General features: G+C 45.0%; 1 protein-coding gene across 7 annotated transcripts in view; it reads right to left on the bottom strand.

Moving 5' to 3' along the window:
• Positions 1 to 16,422, bottom strand: part of KLHL13 (kelch like family member 13) — a 133,780-nt gene that overhangs the window by 113,721 nt on the left and 3,637 nt on the right. The window lies entirely within an intron of this gene.

A 16,422-nucleotide genomic window follows, 5' to 3' on the forward strand; every position in this document is an offset into this window, starting at 1 on the left:
GAGAACTGGTCACTGACAGAGGCACCTCTGAGTTTGATTTAGAAAGTCTTTACTAGACCCGCTAAATCAAATTCCAGAAGATCAACTGCAGCAATGTTGATCTTTCCCAAAGCAAAGACATGGCCTCAGATCCAATACAAAGCAAATCCAAAGCAAATCAGTTCAAGACAGTTGGCAGTTTTTCCAAGAGCCATTAAGGGTATAAGTAGTGTTCTCTAATTTTGTATATCCATGTGCGAATGAATTGTGTTACATGTACCAATATGGAGGTGATGTGTAGCAGGTGTGGGGCTGAGGGGATTGGAACATGAGAAGGGACTCAGGGCTGAGGCAGAGGGTTCAGGAAGATGAGGGCTCTGGGGTGGGGCCAGGGATGAGGGGGTTGGGGTTCAAGCTGCCCTAGGGCTGAGGTAGGGAGGTTGGAAAACTTCAGACCCATTGTCCTCAAGTGCTGACCGAGAAGGTATTTGAGCCATTAGCGATAATCTTTGGAAAGCCATGAAAGACTGGAGAGATTCCAGAGGACTGGAAAAAGACTAATATAGTGCCAATCGATACAAGGAAAAATAAGGACAACAGGTGGTTGGAGGATTTCTAGACCAATCAGCTTAACTTTAGTACCAGGAAAGATAATGGTAATCCCTTAAAACCATGGGGTCCAACATGCTAGCCACATGTGGCTATTGGCTGGTGGAGTGTGGCTAGTTCACTATAGCAGTAGCCACTACAGTAGATACTGCTCCAGAACAAGACGGACACCACAGCCTTAAAAGATAATAAGATAAGTAACCGTCTGGACTGTTGAAGAACAAATCCTGTCACACCAACCTAACAGCATTCTTTAGCAAAGTAAGGAGCCTTGCCCAGGGAAGGAAGGGGGGAGGGGAAGGAAGAGGAAGAGGGTGTGACATGGGCACATCTTGACTTTCATCAGGCTTTTGATACAGTCTCACCTGACCTTCTCAAACAAAATTAGGGAAATACAACCTGAACGGAGCTACTATAAGGGGAGTGTGCACGAAGGACTAGAAACCCCTTCCCAGAAAGCAGTTAGAAGTGTTTCAGTGAAGCCAGAAAGGCATATGAAGCGGGGCCACACAGCAATGGGGCCTAGATCCAGTTAGGGATGTCAACGAATAGTCAACTATACAAGAACTGATAAGCCTAGGCTTATTGGTTAAAATCTAGTCAACTACTCGCATTCCTCGCTTAACATTGTCGTTACATTCCCGAAAAATTTAGTTTAAGGGAAATGATGTTAAGCGACTCCAATTTCCCCATAAGAATTAATGTGAACGGGAGTACCCAGGCCCCTAGCCCCTTTCATCTGAAGTGGGCTATGCCCATGAAAGCTCATGATACTTTTTTTTTTTGTTAGTCTCTTAAGGCGCCACAGGATCATTCATTCCTTCAGAGGTTAAGTTACAGATTAATATGCCCCCCCCCCCCCCCCCCCCGGGACCTGTGAACAGGCAGTTTAGGTTCTAGGGATTTTTTTTTCAAACAGACAAAATGTAGTATATGCAGAAACAGTATAAGTTTTAAACATTTTAAACTAGGGTGCTGCGCCCGCTGCACGCCAACATCACTCACGGTCAGCCCTTCCACCCCCCCCCCCACCATTGAGAGGGTCAGAGGCTGCCCCGGCCCCAGTTCTCCTCCCTACCAATGCTCCCCCTCAGCTGGCGTGAGCACAGCTTCACAGGCTATTAGTCAGCCCCGCCCAGTCAGAGGCTCAGGGCTCCCTGCACAGAGCTGGCTGGGCAGGGCTGATTAATCATCTGTGAAGCTGGGCTGCCAAGCTTTCCGCCCAGCTGCTGGACAGGGGCGGAGAGAGGTGGGCCCAGCCATAGGATCCCCAGCCCTCCACCTGGGTACTGGGCAGGGCCAGGCTGGGGGTGGGTGGGGCTTGTTCCTATTCGACACAGTGACATGATGAAATCCCTCTGACATCCCAGAGGAAAAATGCACAGCGAGTTACTATGTGCACAGCAGTGATGCTTGTGACGCTTGGTTGAGGTGCGGGTATCAGGGAGTGGAATATTTCCCAGGGAACAGCCTGCTACTAGATGTGCTAGCACTCAGCTGACCCCTCGGGGTTAACACATTAATGCAGCTTCACACTCTAGAGCAGCGTTTCCCAACCAAATACGGGTCGCCATTACATTTCAAGTGTCTCCCCAGGGGGCTCTGCCCCCTCCCGTCCCCCCGTTTTTGAGTTGCCCTGGGTCACCAAGTCTTCCTGAATTGTCAAAATGGGTCCCCATCTGGAAAAGGTTGGGAACCGCTGCTCTAGAGGCAGCATGGCTTGAGGCAGAAGGGAGGAAACACAACAGACATGGCAGCAGCTGCTAACACTTCCCTACGGAAAGTGAACAAGATGCTGAAACACCCCTCTCCCTCCCCACAGCATTTACACAGCTGCACAGGGGCAAGTGGATGTGAGAGACAGAGACACTGGCTGAGTGTGCTTGAGAGGCAGAGACATGCCTAGCCCATTCAAGTACGCTGATCCCACTTCAAGCCCACTGCCTTGTTAGCAGAACAGGACGTCCAGACTAGGGACCTAAAATCCCATTTAACTGGTAACCAATTAAACAATGTTTAAGAGAGAGCAGATGGGAGAACAGGCAAGGGCTCTTCTGCACCGCCAGAGCAGCCCCCCACCTGCAGCACACGCAGGCCAGGCATGGGCAAGGGCTGCTCAGGCCAGGCTGGAACGTCCGTCTGCAGCGAGCCCTGCAGAGCTGGGCCAGTGCCCTGTCCGCGGCAGGCAGGGAGCTGTTGCAGCCCCTACCGGTTAGCCGGAACCAGAAAGAATCAGCAGTTAACCTTCCACATCCCTAGTCCACATACCCAGCTCTCACAGATATCCTGCTTTGGGTCGATGGGGCATGAAGTGGGGTGCTTAGGAAGGCGGGGGACATCCTGAGGTTGGCACTCCTCACCCCCTCCCCACAGCGAGCAGGAGGCTCTGGAGAGCAGCTCAAGGCAGCTGAGTGGGCATATAGCTTCCAGGGAACTTAGGGGACCTGATAGGGGCTGCCAGCTCACCTAGTTCCAAACCCCACAAGAACAGGCTGTTTTTCCAGAAAATCCTGCAAGTAGTGGACAAAGCAAGCAGTCAAGTGACATTACAAGCGCGCAGTGTACAACGTTAAACAAGCGCATGCTCTAATAGATAAGCAACGCAACAGGGACACAGCGTTACCCAGGACAACGTGAAGTGAGGAATTCCTGTAAACAGGTGGGGAACCTACCACCTCCAGCTTGTCTGGATCCAACCCCAGAGCCTCAGGGCTTCTCTCCTTCCCCCCAACCCCAGCACTGGGGACCTGTGCTGGTGCTCCAGTCCCCCCCCCAAATCCCACATATGGCTGGAACAACAAAATCTACTTGCATGGAGGGCAATGGCCCTGACCCAAAAAATGTTCCCCACCCTGGCTAAAAGTTGGAAGCTTACAAGAAGTGGAAACTTGGACAGATGATTAGGAAGGAGTATAAATGTATTGCTTGAGCATGCAGGGGAGTAATCAGGAAGGAAAAAGCACAACTGGAATTGCAGCTGGCAAGGGATGTGAAGGGCAACAAAAAGGTTTCTACCGGCATGTTAGCAATAAGAGGGTGATCAGAGATGTTGTGGGGCCCTTACTGGAGGAGGGAGGTAACCTAGTGACAGATGATGTGGAAGAAGCTGAAGTACTCAATGTTTTTTTGCCTCTGTCTTCACAGACAAGGGCAGCTCCCAGACTACTGCACTAGGCAACACAGAATGGGAAGGAGGTGGGCAGTCCTCAGTGGAGAAAGAACAGGTTAGGAACTATTTAGAAAAGCTAGACACACTCAAATCCACGAGTCTGGATTTAATGCAGCCAAGGGTACTGAGGGAGTTGGCAAATGTCATTGCAGAGCCTTAGACCAGTATATGGAAAGAGGAGACAAGGGGGGATATGATAGAGATACATGAGATCATGAGTGGTGTGGAGAAAGTGAATAAGGAAAAGTTCCCATAATATAAGAACTAGGGGCCACCAAATATAATTAATGGGCAGCAGGTTTAACACAAATAAAAGGAAGTTCTTCACACAGCGCAGAGTCAGCCTGTGGAACTCCTTGACTGAATAGATTGTGAAGGCTAGGACTATAACAGGGTTTAGAAGAGAACTAGATACATTCATGGAGGTTAAGTCCATTAATGGCTATTAGCCAGTATGGGTAAGGAATGGTGTCTCTGGCTTCTGTTTGTCAGAGGGTGGAGATGGATGGCAGGAGAGAGATCGCTCGATCATTACTTGTTCGGTTCACTCCCTCTGAGACACCTGGCATTGGCCACTGTTGGCACACAGGACACTGGGCTAGATGGACCTTTGGTTTGACCCAGTATGGCCGTTCTTATGATCTTGTCTTAGAAAATTTGTGGAGATCAGGAGAGATCCCAGATGACTGGAAAAAAGGCAAATGTAGTGCCCATCTTTAAAAAAAGAGAAAGAGAACAATCCAGGGAATTACAGACCAGTCAGCCTTATCTCAGTCCCCGGAAAAATCATGGAGGGGATCCTCAAGGAATCTATTTTGAGGCACTTGGAAGAGGGGAACGTGATTAGGAATAGTCAACATGGATTCACCAAGGGCAAGTCATGCCTGACCAATCTGATTAACTTCTATGATGAGGTAACTGGCTTGGTGGACATGGGGAAGGCTGTGGATGTGATGTACCTTGACTTTAGCAAAGTTTCTGATACGGTCTCCCACAATATTCTTGCCAGCAAGTTAAGGAAATATAGATTGGATAAATGGACGGTAAGATGGATAGAAAGCTGGCTAGATTGTCGGGCCCAACGGGTAGCAATCAATGGCTCGATGTCTGGTTGGCGATCAGTTTCAAGCGGAGTGCCCCAAGTATCAGTTCTCAGGCCACTTTTGCTCAATATCTTCATTAATGACCCGGATAAAGGGATAGATTGCATCCTCAGCAAGTTTGCAGATGACACTAAGCTAGGGGAAGAGGTAGATACACTGGAGGGCAAGGAGGGCAAGGATAGAGTCCAGAGTTACCTAGGCAGGCTAAACGATTAGGCCAAAAGAAATCTAATGAGATTCAACAAGGACAAGTGCAGAATCCTGCACTTGGAATGGAAGAATCCCAAGCATTGGTACAGGCTGGGGACCGACTAGGTAGGCAGCAGTTCAGCAGAAAAGGACCTGGGGATTACAATGGACTCATATCCAGCTTCTCGTCAACAGTATGCCCTTATAGCTGAGAAGGCAAATGGCATATTGGGGTGCATTAGGAGAAGCATTGCCAGCAGATCTAGATAAGTGATTATTCCCCTTTATTCAGCACTAGTGGAGCCACATCTGGAATATTGCGGCCAATTCTGGGGCCCCTCACTATAGAAAGGATGTGGGTGCATTGGAGAGGGTCCACCGGAGGGCAACCAAAATTATTTGGGGGCTGAAGCACATGACCTATGAGGAGAGACTGAGGGATTTGGGCTTATTTAGTCTGCAGAAGAGAAGAGTGAGGGGGGATTTGAGAGCAGCCTTCAACTTCCTGAAGGGAGGTTCCAAAGAGGCTGGCGAAAGGCTGTTCTCAGTAGTGATGGATGGCAGAACAAGGAGCAATGGTCTCCAGTTGCAGTGGGGGAGGTCTAGGTTGGATATTAGGAAAAACTATTTCCCTAAGAGGGTGGTGAAGTACTGGAACGGGTGACCTAGGGAGGTGGTGGAATCTCCATCCCTAGAGGTTTTTATGTTTCAGCTTGACAAAGCCCTGGCTGGGATGATTTAGTTGGGGTTGGTCCTGCTTTGGGCAGGGGGCTGGTCTCAATGACCTCCTGAGGTCTCTGCCAACCCTAGGATTCTATGACCATCTCAAGTCTATTAGCTAACACTGAAATGGATGATTGAAGTGGTTAAGTAATGCTGGAAATAGCACAGTAGTAGAGTTACCTTGCTTTAATAAAGAAAAAAGGCTGCTAAAGTAAACATTTCAACTGGCCTACTTCTTACAAGAGCAAACTTCTTAAAATAGTTGGCTAAAGATTAAGACACTTTACAAAGTGTTATTCCACATGCCTTGAAGTAGAAACTGAAGGCTCTTTGTTAAATGGATTAAATGTTGCCTAGTTTTACTGTATCTTATAAAAGTACATCTAAATTGAACTAAACTACTTCATTTCCAAAATATGTTTCAGTGAATCACACTAAATCTGTCCATGTGTATACATGAGACAGACAAGCATTTTAATACCCCTACTAGATATGTACAGAGGTACTAAGTTCAGAAACTGTACAAGAACTATTTTTCTGACCTGTTATTGCAAGTGAACCATCACGAATCAGACACTTTTTGATCCATAAATTAGCATTTTCCATACAGATACTACTAATACAGCATTTAAAGTGAGTAGGTTTTTTTCATTACAACGTGTATACATTCCCCATGATTAGACTTGCACAAAATCACCACTTTTGGCTAGTCAGTTTGAGACACCTTAAGGATTTCATTTTCAGAAAACAGGTGCTCACATTTTCTGAAGAGTAAGGCCCCTTAACTCACCTGAAGTATTTAAGAATCCTTTAGAAATTCATCTCTAATGTCTATTTCTAAATTAACAGTATGACTCCAGTAGTAAGCAGATTTTGCAACAAACTACAGATGAAAACATGCAATATTCGAAAGCATTGACTTTCAGTGGGATTTGTGCTCCTAAATCATTTTAGTATTTTGGAAAGCTGCATGCAAAGTCAGTTCTCTAAGTGCTGTAGATGAAAATCTAGGAATAGCATTTAACACCAGGTGGTGAAATGATTGACACACCATGCATCAGCTTTGTAATATTACAGAAAGTGATTATCAAATCATTTCAGTATCTGTGTACTATGCATATTTCCAATACCGATCTTCTTCTAACTGAGTATTTCCTGGAATGCAAAAAAGCTATTCTAGTTCCTATCCCCATAAATGTTGGCATTCAGTGCAAACAACCTCACATTTAATTCTTATTTCTCCCACGTTTAGTACATCACTAGGCCCAACTGCAGCATCTCATTTCATAGGAAGCAAAATCATTCATCTTGAGATACCTGCTTCCATTGGCAGAGAAGCCAAAATGGAGGTGATGAATTTAAACATAAATTAAGGGACTGGAGGGCCTGACTGTAGTAGAAGGAGCCTTCTCCGACATCTGCATTCATAAGAAAAATATGTACATATCTACTATAGAAATATCTGCACAAGTGGAGGAGTCCTGTGGCACCTTGTAGACTAACCGAAGTGTTGGAGCATAAGCTTTCGTGGGCAAAGACCCACTTGGTCAGATGTACATCTGATGAAGTGGGTTTTTGCCCACGAAAGCTTATGCTCCAACACTTCGGTTAGTCTACAAGGTGCCACAGGACTCCTCGCCGCTTTTGCAGATTCAGACTAACATGGCTACCCCTCTGATACAAAAATATCTATTTCATTGTGAGATGTTTTCTTATCTACTTTACACATACTATAAAGCCCAAACGTGATCAGTACTGCAGCACTAACAGCAAACAGAATATGTAAAGTCCCTTTATAAAAGTTTGCTATTTGGTTCCACAAGTCTATCAAGAACACAGTATGGCTTCAAAATTGCTAATGAAAAACCATGAAGAAATGGTTATCTATAAAATGTTAATAAATTCCAGAAAGAGATAAGAATACCTCACTCAGACAGCTGAATTAATAAGCACATTCTCATTTCCTCTTCTAAGACTGTCCATTAGTTCCTTCATGCACAATTCTCATGAGAAACAGGGTGGATAACAAACGCTGTTTTAGTGGCCAAAAAGTAATGCTTCTATGTTGCGTTATATGTTGCCTAGGGAGGTTGTCCAATCTCAGTCATTGAAGATTAAGAGCAGGTTAGACAAATATCTGTCAGAAATCATCTAGAGTAGATGGTGCTTGGCCCTGCCAGAAGTGGTAGGGATAGGACTTGATGATCTCCTGAGGTCCCTTTCCTTTCTAGTGTTCTATGTGTTGAGTATTACTAATAAACACTACCTTAACAAGCACGTTAATTGTGACAACAAAATTCAGCGAAGGAATAGATCTCCTTAGAGGGAGGGGTTCTTCCTAGAGGGAGGGGAGAACACTAAAGCAATAGATTCTTCAAGCAGGAGAGCTTGCCAACTTGGGTGTGCCAGTAGTAATTCTTCCAGAGTAGAATCAACGTAACAAAAACACACTTAACGGCAGCAATAAGAAGTTGACTTTCTTTCACCACACACTAACTGTGAAAAAACAACACTTGGGATGCAAAACTATTAAAATGTAGAGCTTCTGGCCAAAAAGACAGTTACCAGAACACAACAAAAATACTGCCTCATTTATCACAAAACTTAAGCAGCTATTCAACTTAACTTCCGCTCTCTCATTACAATATTTGTCAGCTGACTGAACATTACACACACTTTCTATTGAAACTTTAGCCTCATTGTAAATGCAGCATAACAGCCATCTGAAAAAAAAAAAGCGCCCTCATTCAGGAATATAGAATCTGTTCTTGAGAATGAGAATACTGCAGGGTGCACATTAAGTCTCTCATTCTAAGCCATTTTGAGGAAGAAAGCCTCCATGCATGCAGAAAGGTCAACAAAACAGTTTCCACTTGCAAGGACCCCTAATCCCTAACAACAGGACACAAGCTATGAACTTCCCTTCACCCTTTTCTGAACACACTGTACAGACTGCAGCTATGTTGAGCATTATCAGGCTCCCCTTTGGCGCACACTACATAAAGTGCTTATGAAAGGCTATTAGTAACAAAAAACCTAACAGTATCAGAGCTTGTTAGGTGTACTTGGCATGGCGCTAGGAATGTTACATTTTGATTAATCAGCTGAGTAATCAATGGAATTTCCATCAACTACTCCATAAGTCGAGAAGGGGGGCACTCACTATCACACTGCCTCTCTCCCTCTGAAATGTACAAGAGCCACTGCAGCTCCTGTGCATTTCAGAGGAAGAGAGGCAGAGGGAACCAGTGGGGGAGGGAAGCAGTCCTCACTGGCATTGGTTCCGCTCTGTGCCTCTTCCTTTGAAATGTCCAAGAGTCACAGGTGGCTCATGTACATTCCAAAAGGAGAGAAGCAGCAGTGGGACCAGTGCAAGCAGGACTGTTTCAATCCTCGCTCACGCCATTTCCTCGCTTCCCCCTGTGGAGATGGTGTGGGAGGGGAGGGGAGGGGGGACCAGCATTTGCTCTGCCCTTGCTGACTCTCTCTGATAGAGGCAACAAGGGGGTGACTAGTTGAGTTCCTACTTGACTACCTGATAAGCATTTGCAAGTGCAAAGTACTTACGAAGGGGAGAAGGGAAATCAAATACACAACTGCAAGAGAGGACTAAGCTGCCAGGTGGTAACACTGCTGAGAAAGGATTTGGGAGTTTTAGGGGATCACAACTTGACTAAAATGCTTCTTGGATAGTCTACTCGACTAGTCACTCCCTCTCCATTCCCTGATGCCTCTATCAGAGAGAGGCAGCAAGGGGGAAGGGAGCAGGAGCTGGTGCTGGGGGGCAGGGGAGGCAGAGGCACAGTGGGGAAATGGCACAAGCAGGGACTGCTTCAGTCCCCACTGCGGCACATCTGCTTTTGGAACGTACAGGAGCCGTGCAAGGCTCTGGTACATTTCAAAAGCAGAAGTGCCGCAGGAAGCAAGAGGGGAGTGGGGACTCAAGCAGTCCTCATGTTCTCCGCAGCGCCCTCCTCCCCCTTGCTGCCTCTGAGGGGCAGCAAGTGGGGACAGGAGCTGGTGCTGGGGGGGGGGAGGGGTGCCAGCTTAAAAGCCACATGCCCTTTTGCCTCTATCAAGGCAGAAGGGCGGGGACAGGCGATGCTGCTGCAAAGCAGCTCCTATCCACTAGGATCCCAGTGGGGATCTGGACCCCTCTCCCCCGCCTCCCTGCAGACGGGTTCTGTTGCTGCCAAGCAGCCCCTGTTTATGGTGGCCAGAGGCTGCTCAGGCAGCAGCCCGTCGGCTGCCAGTCCTGTCTGCCGTGAACGGGGCTGGTGCCGGAGCAGTCTGTTCACAGAGGACAGGGCTGTCTGCTGTGAACAGGGGCTGCTGGACTCAGCATGAGCCGGGACCAAGCAGTCCCAGCTCACACTGATCACTGCGCCTCTGCATTTTAGATGTAGTAAGAGCCCAACGGCTCTTGCTACATTTAAAATGCAGAGCCGCGGTGCCGGTAGCTCTGGAGCCAGCACGAGCTGGGACTGCTCAGTCCCAGTCCGAGTTGTCTCCTGCAGCTCCCCCACTGCAGCTCTGCAGAGCAGCACTTAACTAACTTTATAGTCGATACAAACGTGATTAGCCAGATAATCACAGTTTAACACCCTTAATCCGCAATGCTGTTGTGACACAGACCAACACCTATTTGGTGGTGCGTTCACAAGCGTGTCATATGTAAAACACAGAAGGTAGCTGTCCTGCTCTGCTTGACACTGATGAAGCCTCAGCTGGAGTATTAAGTCCAATGCTGAGTACCGCACTTTAGGAAAGACATGGACAAACTGGAGCATTTGGAGGACAGCAGTAAAAAGGATAAAATGTTTAGAAACCCTGACCTGAGGAAAGGTTAATTGGGCATGTTTAGTCTTCAGAGACTGAGTGGAGACCTGATAAGTCTTCAAATATGTTAAGGTCTGTTATAAAAAAGGACAGTGATCAACTGTTCTCCATGTCCGCTGAAGGTAGGACAAATTATAACAGAGTTACTCTGCAAAAGGGAGCACTCTCTCAGTTTAGGGAAACCTTTCTAGAGATATGGGTAACTAAGTTCTGGAGCAGGCTTCTAAGGAAGACTGTGGAATCCTCATTATTGGAGGTGTTTAACAATAGCCTGGACAAATACACACCTGTCAGGTTTACTTGATGGTGCCTGAGCAAAGGGGACTAGACTGGATAACTCTGTCCTCCCTCCAGATTTACATTTCTATGATGCTATACATCTAAAATCGTAATTCTAAATGCAGATGTTAGGTATGATTAGACTGGAAGAATGAAGGAAAGTAACTGACAGCAGCGCCCAGAAGACAAGGGCTATTGTGTCCTGACATACCAAAATTGGGTACCATTCCCAGCACCAAAAGCCCTTCTCAGAGTTTAAAATGTGGGCTTTTCGGCATGTCCAAACACAGAGGAGACACTAAAGACAGAGACTGAAAGCCTTTCGGAGACCTCACCATTAGAGCTCTTCGAGAAACTTTAGTAGCTTGTTTAGGGCTATCTTAGTAAACTGGATGAGAGGTTGGAGTGCCATGTAACCTGAGTCTTAATATAAATGAAAACTAAAGTATGAAAGACTGCCAGGATGTAGCCTTCACATCTTTTGTAAGTTCAAGTTTCTCAAGCCTGAAGTTTCTCATTTGAAAGGATTGCACATTATGTAAGCCTTGCAACATTCAAGGCTGTTGTATAGGAAATAGAATAATTCCTTTTAAATAAATTGCAAATCAAACATCTTAGAACTAGACAACTAAAGTTTTAAACTTTTATCTTTCAGGAGATATATTATGGTATTAGGGTCAGTGATTATTGCTTACCTATGAAGAGTTACAAACTTATTAAAACAGTTTCGTGAACTATTTTACTGAAAGTTTCTTTGTCAATGAAAGATGCAACAAATTTTTGATCACACTTAATAAGTGACAATGAGACTTCCGCAGTAATTGTGCATTTATATATTATGCCTGTTAGATATCAAAACTGTATGTAAATAAGTAGCTAATACTCAAAAAAATTACTCGTCAGCGGTGAGTGATAAGATCACCCTGGCAAAAGTGGGAACTTGAACTGGCAATTTCAGCAAACTATGTTAGCCTTTAATTACCCCTTATTGCATATAAGAAGTTTCCATCTACATACAAAACATAAGCAAAGCCATGTTGCCTTTTAAGTCTGCATATAGCTTGGTGCTTCCCTTGCTACTCAGCTTTCATAGACAGAAAGCAACTAAGGAGATTTGGTCACTTTACCAGCGCCTACTCATACCTACAGGCAGCAGTGTCTGGTTTTTATAGCGCAGCTGCTACTTTGAAAAGCAGGAGATTGGGAGAGAAATAAAGTAATAAAGCCTTCCTTCCTTTCAGCTTCTTCAGCACAATAACCTTATGGGTTTTTCCTCCTTCCTCTGTGGCAAGAGACAGGGGCTTGCTAATTTGAACTTTAAACACAGTACTGTAAATGGTGGGTTTTCTGTTCCTAGAACTCTTTAAATCAAGACTTGAGCACTTCTGCAATGAGTCCATCATTTCTGGCTGAGTTACTGGAGTGGTAGGCAAGGTTCTGTGGCCCACAATGTCTAAGGAGCCATATAGTTTTAAGAGAATTAAAACAGCTGAGATCCAACTATCTCAGTGGCAAGGAAGCTCTGCAGAAGAAGAGACCAAGTTCCTGCCAACAACTGGATGTTGCGGAATATCAAGTTTCTCACAACATCTTACCAGAGACTGGTGTCAAAGCATGGGTCCATAACTGAATTCTGCTTATAGTACTATGGTAACAAGCTCAGAAATGTCCCCTTTCGAAGCAGCTGAATGGACGGCGGTCTGGGCTTTTCACCGAGGTGTTGTCTCCTGCCTCTGTCCCTTCTCTTCCTATCATTCTCTGGTTAACAGATGTAATCCTCCACGGTCAGTGTTATTCTGCCACCATGCCAAGCTTTGACAAGTTCAAGGAGAAAGGAACACTGCACTGAGCAGTTTCTCATCATAAACCCATTTGTATTTATGTTGCAGGTAAAAATAGTGCATCAATTAAATGTACAATTTAGCAGCTTTTCCAACAGTCACACAAAAGCAAATGAAGAATTAAACTACTAGTTGCTGCTAGGCTACTGGTAGCCCCTCACTGCAAATGAATAGCCCAACAAAAAAAATAATAGGTGTGGTTGTGGAAAAAAACAAAACAATTACCTAATCATAAAAATAGACAGGACAGGCAAGTAACATTAAATCCATAGAGCCTTTGATGAATTCAACAAAATTGCTAAAAATGACAAAGGTGCTGTAATGATTCTACCTCTGCAGTAGGGATGTCAATGGTTAACGGGTAAGGGGGATTCTTACCAGTTAACTGAGGGCCTGGCCAGGCTAGAGCATCTAAAGCCCCCCCCGCAGCCATGGCAGGCCCCCAGTCCAGCAGGAGCAGCACTTGCCTCTGCCAGGTCCAGCGTGGCCAAACAGCCTACCACACCATAGACAGGGCGTCGCTCCAGCCCAGTTGAGCAGCCCCCCACCCACACCCATTTAAGCAGCCAACCAATTAAACGTAACGTTGAACCGGATAACTGATTAAATGATATTTTACATCCCTACTCCATAGTATAAGACCCCCTTTAAAGAGAAAGGTCTGATTATTCTATTCCTGTATAAAGTCTCTTTAAACAAAAGCTAACTGTTGCAATTGTTTTGTTTCTGATATTTACACAGCAAGAATTTGTCAACTTGTCAATTTCCTACTTAAAGAGATTTTTAAATAAACAATTAGAAAGTCTAATTTCTGTGCAAGAAAAAGTAAAATAACCAGCACTTTTTGAACATTAGTGTTGTCAAGGAAGACCAATTATTAAGATCAGAGTTTTGACAACCCTAAGTGGAATTAAAGTAGATCAATTTCAATTGAGGTAACTGAACAGTCAACACACCACATATTATAAAAGCACCTTTAATTTTTTGGCCAGGAAAAAATATCAAGATTTAATTATACATGCATCTTCTAGCTTTACTAGGATCTAAGCAGCCCTGCCCAAGCGTTTAAGTCACTGGTAGAGCTCTGCACAGAGACAAATTTGTATCCGCATCCATATCGACAAAAATGAGCCAAGGCTATCTGCATTCATATCCACTGATGTGGATATCCATGGATATCTGCAAGTTTGCAGGGCTCTAGATAGGGCTGTTAAATATCGAGTAATTGAATAGTCTATTAACCTAATCAATTCTCATCAATTCCTCAATTATTTTACAGTCCCCAGGGGTGGGGACAGCAGCCAGTGCACTCCAGCCCCACACCCGGGGAGCCCCCTGCCACTCCACACTGCTGCTTCTGTATCAGAGGCAGCAACATGGGGTGCCACGCAGGAGCTGATCTGTGAGGGTAGCCAGTTTAAAAACCAGCTCCCTCACGGACTAGCTGCCTGTTCACAGAACCCTAGCACACTAGAACTGGAAGGGAGCTTGAGAGATCGAGTCCAGTCCCCAGCCCTCACAGCAGGACTTTACAGCTTATTAATTTACCTGAGGTAAACACACCCTTCCCTTCAAACACAACACTGAATTGATTTAGAGGAAATAAAACAGTCTTATTAAATAATGTAGGTTAAGTGACACCAAACTGAAGGAATAAAAATAGAAATGGGTGCAAACAAATAAAATGCAAACATGCATATAAAAGACTAGAACTTAATCTTGGACAAAAACTGTACCTTGCTAGAATGTTTCATACTCTCTCGCTCCTTTTCCGCTTTTACTGACTAGCCTGCTCAGGATCCATCTGCTGCCCAGTGCAGTTGCCTCAGATACAGAGGCAGCAGTAGCGGGTGGCAGCAGCCCCTGTCCAGGGCAGTGTGAACTTCTGGACCCAGCGCAAGCCGGAACTAAGCCAGGCTGCCTGCTCACCAGGCTCCTAATAGATTTTAAATACAGATCCGCAGCAGCGGATCCAGCACAAGCCAGGACTGAGCCAGACTTCTGGCCAGCCTGCTAAAAAATGTACTGGCGGGGGGAGGGGCAGAATGCATGTTGTCTATAGCATTAACCAATAAGCTTTTGCTTATCCATTAATCGACTATACTATTACATGCCTAGTTCTAGATATGAAGTGTGTATACACATTCACAAAACTGAGCCAGGATTTGCAGTCAATTTATCGGACTGCTGGTCTCAGAAAGTTATCTATTAGTCTTTCCCCTCCTTTAATTCAGAATATCCATTTCACTCTCCCCCAGTTTTGGTAACATCAATTCACAGCTGATCAAATGGAAAAGCAGTCTCCAAAGTAACTTTTCATTTTTCTGTCAGATTATCAAGCCCTAGCCCTGTAATGCAATCTTTAAATTATGTACACTGGTACAATTGATTTTACTATCAATTCATTTTTCACACCAAGAACATTGAAAGAAGAAAAAAAGAACCTAACAGCCAGACTGGGTCAGACCAAAGTCCATCTAGCCCAGTGTCCTGTCTGCAAACAGTGGCCAATGCCAGATGCCCCAGAGGGAGTAAACAGAACAGGGAATCAAGTGATCCCTCTCCTGCCATCCATTTCCAGCCCCTGACAAACAGAGGCAAGGGACACCATCCCTGCCCATCCTGGCTAATAAGTGTAGATGATACTCCATGAATTTCAAAGATGCTTGGGGAAAAAGTGATACAAGTTCAGACTTTCCCCATAAAATCCAAAACTGAACAATTTCAACTTGCACAATTCGAATTCAGTCTCTCCTTCTCAAAAATTTCACAACTCTGGCATACACCAATAATTGGTGCATAATTTACAAAGAACTTAAAACAAAAGCCACAAGCAATCATATGACTGTACTGTGTCGTTACTATCAACAAAGCACTGCTGTTTCCGTGCAAGGAAATAAAATGCTCCGTTTGCCACAGCTGACTAAACTACATCTGAGCTTACAGCAAAAAAGCCAAAGCTCCAAAAACATAATTCAGTTGCTACACTCCCTCCGGAGACCTCATGCATTTGATTTGTTAAAAAAAGTAAGTGTCTCAAAATGGGAAGGGGAGGCTGAAGATGTGCTGAGATCACAACCTATCATGCTGACTAGTATTATCTCGTTGTTTCCTTGTACAGCCCAATCTGTATTCATCTGTTGTTTTAGCTCTTGTACTTAGACTGCATATTATTTGGGGTAGGACAGCCTTTGTTCTATTCATAGAGTGCCTAACACAATGGGGCCTTGGTCCATGAATAGGGCTCCAGGAACTAAGCGATACAAATAAATAAATAAATAACCATAGGATAGGCTATTTCAACACTTTGAAATGGGCATGAAGAGCCTTTTTGAGATGCCATTCCACCTTTCTTCCCCCTGCAGAACAAATAGGCAGATCTATTTGAACCATAGCACAGACCTAAATTTTGGTCCATCTTGCAAACGTTTTCTAGCTGAAATTCAAATTCAACCCCTATCCCCACAGATACATACTTCATAACAGGACAGGTACGTCTTCTCTATGGCTCCACAATAAGCCCAGCAACGAAAAGATCTTTGAGGGTCAGTGGAGCCTTTTTGGCACACCTCTGCTACTGCCAACATCAAGTCTCAAGTGGAGTGACTTAAACAACGAATAGTCTAGCAGCACCTTAAAGACTAACAAAACACGCAGATGGTATCATGAGCTTTTGTGCAGCCTCAAGGTA

The sequence above is a fragment of the Pelodiscus sinensis genome, chromosome 13, assembly GCF_052426305.1.
Source record: "Pelodiscus sinensis isolate ZL-2025 chromosome 13, ASM5242630v1, whole genome shotgun sequence".
In the NCBI taxonomy this organism is placed as follows: Eukaryota; Metazoa; Chordata; order Testudines; family Trionychidae; genus Pelodiscus; species Pelodiscus sinensis.